Source organism: Nycticebus coucang, chromosome X (genome assembly GCF_027406575.1).
Source record: "Nycticebus coucang isolate mNycCou1 chromosome X, mNycCou1.pri, whole genome shotgun sequence".
Classification (NCBI taxonomy): domain Eukaryota; kingdom Metazoa; phylum Chordata; class Mammalia; order Primates; family Lorisidae; genus Nycticebus; species Nycticebus coucang.
Genome location: NC_069804.1, coordinates 99,777,433 through 99,783,088, shown reverse-complemented (window position 1 = coordinate 99,783,088; position 5,656 = coordinate 99,777,433). Strand labels below are relative to the sequence as shown.

Below are 5,656 nucleotides of genomic sequence, written 5' to 3'. Positions count from 1 at the left end.
AATGAAAGAGCAGAAGATATTAACAAATGTAAGAACATATTATGCTCGTGGCTGGGAAGAATCAACATTGTTAAAATGTCTATACTTATCAAAGAAATCTGCAGATACAATGCCATCCCTATTAAAATACCATCATCATGCTTTCAAGATTTGGAAAAAATAATTCTCATTTTGTCTGTAACCAGAAGAAACCCCCTATAGCCAAGGCAATACTTACTAATAATAAAAAAAAAGCCAAGGGTAACACCCTACCAGAATTTCAATCATACCACCAGGCCACCATGATAAAAAAGAATGGTATTGGCACAAAAATAGAGATATTGACATTTGGAACCGTGTAGAAAACCATGAGATGAATCTATGCTCTTACAGCCACCTGATATCTCTATTCTCCAAATGGGGGGAACTGGAAAACCACATCAAAAAGACTGAAACTGGACCCACATCACTCACCACTTACAAAAAGTGATTCAAGATGGATAAAAGATTTAAATTTAAGGCATGAAACACTTAAAATCCTTGTAGAAAGTGTGAACAAAATACTTGAAGATATCGACCTGGGGAAAGATTTTATGAAGAAGACTTCTGTGGCAATTGCAACAAAAATAAAAATAAACCCATAAAAATGGGATTTAATTAAACTAAATAGCTTCTGTACAGCTATGGAAACAATAAGCAGAGGAAATAGACAACCTTCAGAATGGGAAAGGATATTTGCATATTTTGAATTGGACAAAAGCTTGATAATGAGGATCTATAGAGAACTCAAATTAATCAACAAAAACAAACCAAACAATTCCATATATCCCTGGGAAACAGATATTAATAGAAACTTCTCATAAAAAGATAGATGAATGGGTAACAAACATATGAAAAAATATTCATTGTCCCTAATCATCAAAGAAATGCAAACCAAACTACCCTGAGATATCACCTAATGCCAGTGAGAATGTCCTACATCACAAAGTATCAAAGCTGAAGATGCTGGCATGGATGTAGAGAGAAGGGAACACTTTTATTTTCATATTTAATTGATATTTATTTCAGGACATGCCATGTCAAAATAAAACAAACAGTCAACCCTTTCCTTTAACAATAATATTGTATTATAAAAGCACTTTACAACTCCATCCCATCTTTGAGTATAAGTTACTGGTATGTGGGCTAATGATTATCTGAAAGCATTTTTCTATTCAGATCCATAATCCAAGTGCTCTCTGAATATTACAAGGTGATAATAAGTGGGAAGAGGAAGAGGAAAGACAGGGGACTAAGGTTCTCCCAGTTAAGCATCTTGTTACAATGAGGAGATAAGGAAGTATGAAGATATTTTTGTTGTCTTTTCATCTTTATACTGTGTTAAGCAATGCTTACAACATAAATTCAGCAGGCTTTTCCTGAGCTGTAAACTCAGAAAATTTCTTCCTGCAAACAATGTATTTACAAAGTGTTCATTAACTTACACAGCAATCTCACAATAACCAGTAAAGATTAAAAGGGTGGACTCCTATTAGAATTGTTTGCAGTGTTTTAAGGGAAATACATATTGCCATGGTGATGAAGCTCTAACTAGATTCAATAAAACATCTAAAAATTGAAAGTAGTTTTTTTTAAAAAAGGCAAAGAAATAAATATCACCAAGGAAGAAAGTTTAATTGTAGCTTAAGTATAAAACTAAATAACTAGTTCATTAACCAAACTATACAGATCTAATAAAAAGAAAAACCAGCCTGAAAGACTCAACATTTAAAAAATGCTAAAAAATAAGGCATTAAGCTGCATAATATTGAGTTTTATTTCCATTCTCTCCTTTCCTTCTTCTATGTATGCTTTTTCTCATCTGCCTCTAGGGGATTACAAAAGAATAGTTTCTGTCTTCAATTTGACCTCAAATGTCCTAAGCAAAGTATTTGCTTTTTTGCCAAGCGTTCTTTTCTTGATAAGCTTTAGATAACATTATTCCTAATACTTTAGGAATTTAATTTTGATCATGGTGCCAAATCTAGATACTTCCACTGGTTCTTCTTAAAGGAATTTGACTTTTACAGTACCTTGCCTGCATAGCATTAAAAAAAAAAAAAAGAGCGAAAACCCAAGTGAAATCTACTGCTTTAAGATTTGTTTTTAAACAAACAGAGTATCTCTATCTTGACAATTTGAAAACCTTGGGAGAAATAGTTTGTTTGAACTCGACAATTTTACCATGAAGAATTAAATATTAAAAACCTGTCTGAAGCACTTGGTTACTTTTCTCTCCCAGAGTCTAATAAAGCACATGAGAAAGGGTCAGTCGTTTTGGTCAGAAATATTTTATGTTCCTCTATTGTAAGTACTCAGTATGCTCATTACTCATTTTGAAGATGTATCAAAACACTTTTTTCATCCAAACATTGCCCACCATGATAGCTGCATTGAGACCACAAAGAATGTCTAAGTAATTTATATCAGTGTGTAATAAGAAGTTTGGACACCTTGGTTCATGGCCCAGAGCAAGTAGTGTTTGTAAAGTTGAAGGATAATTCCAATGGGCATAGTCTGACTGCTGCTTTGCCACCTCTTGTTTGTTTTGAGGAAAGGAGGGAGGGTAAGAACAGGGAATGGGCTTGAGGGGAGTTGAGAAAAGCAGCACGAGATCAAATAGGCAGTGAACATATTGTTCCTTAACCAAGCCACTGATACTACTGAGATTTCCATCATTTGAATTACATTATCAGAACATTAAAAAAGAAGAAAATGTATCTAATTTTTAAAGTTATCACTGGAATATGCTGGAATCTTTTGGTTTTTGTAAAATATGAATAATGAAGACACTGACTTTTTTTGTGCTTGTGAAGCTAGTAGATCATCTCCATGAGACAGGAAGCAATGATGAATTGCAATACGTTATTACTGAAGGGAAAAGATTCAAGCCAATATTCACACTGCAGTCAATGAAAGAGTAAGGGGGCCAAAACAGTGAGCTTCTGAAGAAGGGTTGACGATGCCACAGGGGATTAGTAGGAACAGCCTCCTTCGCTGACTGGTTGCTCCTGAGGCTTTTCCAGTTTTATGTCAATCATGTCTTCTCTGCTTCTGTCCTATGTGATTTCCATTCCAGGCAAAACTGCTGCTACACGTATCTATCACGTATAAGCTGCTTTACATTGTATCCTGCTTTTGCACTAGTTTCAATGAACATAACATTCATCTCTTTGGCTTTCCTTTCTCCCTCTTCAATTGACACTTGCCTCTTGTCAGCAAGATCTGTTTTATTTCCTACTAGCATGATGATAACATCACTTCCTCTTTCTGTTCTGACATCATCAATTCATTTTGTAGTTGGCTGGAATGAGTTAACATTTGTGATACCGTAAACTACTGCTGCAGCAGAATCATGGATGTAACCGGGAATGAGACTACGGAAACGTTCCTGACCCTCAGTATCCCACAGCTGCAGCCCGATTGTTCGATCCTCCAAGTACATTGTTTTTGATAAAAAGTCAATGCCAATCGTTGCCTGATAAGTGTTGTCAAAACTGTCATACATGAATCTGGTGATCAAGGATGTCTTTTCAATGTTCTGCTTTCCCAGGAACACCAGTTTGAATTTCCTCAGCGGATTCCCCAAGTCTCTGCCCGCGGACATTATGGAGCCGGAGTAGCTGCTGCCGCCTCAGCCCAAAGCTGCCGAGCTTTCTTGGCCCCTGCAGGGCCCGGCGGAGGTGAAAGGCTGGAGGGCAGCGGGGCTTTCCAAAGACAGGCAGCCATCGCCGCCGCCGCCTCTCCGCAGAGTCGCCTAGCACCGAGCGAGGCCCGCAGTTGGGAAGGGAAGCAGGGCGCTGTCAGAAACAGCCCAGGGGTGTGCTCTGGGTTCACAGGGCTAGAGCCGGTTCCCTTCTTCAGCACCCCGCTGGGAGACTGGGGTGAGGGAGATTTCCACTCAGATCAGGAATCAGATGAGGCTGCCCATTGTCTCCATTGCTTTTCAACATTGTAATGGAAGTTGTAGCCACCGCAATTAGGGAAGAAAAGGCGATCAAGGGTATCCATATAGGGTCAGAAGAGATCAAACTCTCGCTCTTCGCAGATGATATGATTGTGTATCTGGAAAACACTAGGGACTCTACTACAAAACTCCTAGAAGTGATCAAGGAATACAGCAGCGTCTCAGGTTACAAAATCAACATTCATAAATCGGTAGCCTTTATATACACCAACAACAGTCAAATTGAAAAAGCAGTTAAGGACTCTATCCCATTCACAGTAGTGCCAAAGAAGATGAAATATTTGGGAATTTACCTAACAAAAGACGTGAAAGATCTCTATAAAGAGAACTATGAAACTCTAAGAAAAGAAATAGCTGAAAATGTTAACAAATGGAAAAACATACCATGCTCATGGCTAGGAAGAATCAACATTATCAAAATGTCCATACTACCCAAAGCAATATATAATTTCAACGCACTCCCTATTAAAGCTCCACTGTCATATTTTAAAGATCTTGAAAAAACATTACTTCGTTTTATATGGAATCAGAAAAAACCTCGAATAGCCAAGACATTACTCAGAAATAAAAACAAAACAGGAGGAATCACACTACCAGACCTCAGACTTTACTACAAATCGATAGTGATCAAAACAGCATGGTATTGGCACAATAACAGAGAAGTAGATATCTGGAATAGAATAGAGAACGAAGAGATGAATCCAGCTACTTACCGCTATTTGATTTTTGACAAGCCAATTAAAAACATTCAGTGGGGAAAAGATTCCCTATTTAACAAATGGTGCTGGGTGAACTGGCTGGCAACCTGCAGAAGACTGAAATTGGACCCACACATTTCACCATTAACTAAGATAGACTCCCATTGGATTAAAGATTTAAACTTAAAACATGAAACTATAAAAATGCTAGAGGAGAATGCAGGGAAAACCCTTGAAGAAATTGGTCTGGGTGAGTATTTCATGAGGAGAACCCCCCCGGGCAATTGAAGCAGCTTCAAAAATACACTACTGGGACTTGATCAAACTAAAAAGCTTCTGCACAGCTAAGAACACACTAAGCAGAGGAAGCAGACAGCCCTCAGAATGGGAGAAGATATTTGTAGGGTATAACTCTGACAAAGGTTTAATAACCAGAATCCACAGAGAACTCAAACGCATCAGCAAGAAAAAAACAAGGGATCCCATCGCAGGCTGGGCAAGGGATTTGAAGAGAAACTTCTCTGAAGAAGACAGGCACACGGCCTTCAGACATATGAAAAAATGCTCATCATCTTTAATCATCAGAGAAATGCAAATCAAAACTACTTTGAGATATCATCTAACTCCAATGAGACTAGCCTATATCACAAAATCTCAAGACCAGAGATGTTGGCGTGGATGCGGAGAAAAGGGAACACTTCTGCACTGCTGGTGGGAATGCAAATTAATACATTCCTTTTGGAAAGATATATGGAGAACACTCAGAGATCTAAAAATAGATCTGCCATTCAATCCTGTAATTCCTCTGCTGGGCATATACCCAGAAGACCAAAAATCACAACATAACAAAGATATTTGTACCAGAATGTTTATTGCAGCCCAATTCATAATAGCTAAGTCATGGAAAAAGCCCAAGTGCCCATCGATCCACGAATGGATTAATAAATTGTGGTATATGTATACCATGGAATAC

General features: G+C 37.9%; 1 pseudogene; it reads right to left on the bottom strand.

Annotated features, from left to right (window-relative positions):
* Nucleotides 1–2,846: 2,846 nt before the first annotated feature.
* LOC128577774 (ras-related protein Rab-6A-like) lies at nt 2,847–3,625 on the bottom strand (annotated as a pseudogene).
* Between the last annotated feature and the right edge of the window lie 2,031 nt (nt 3,626–5,656).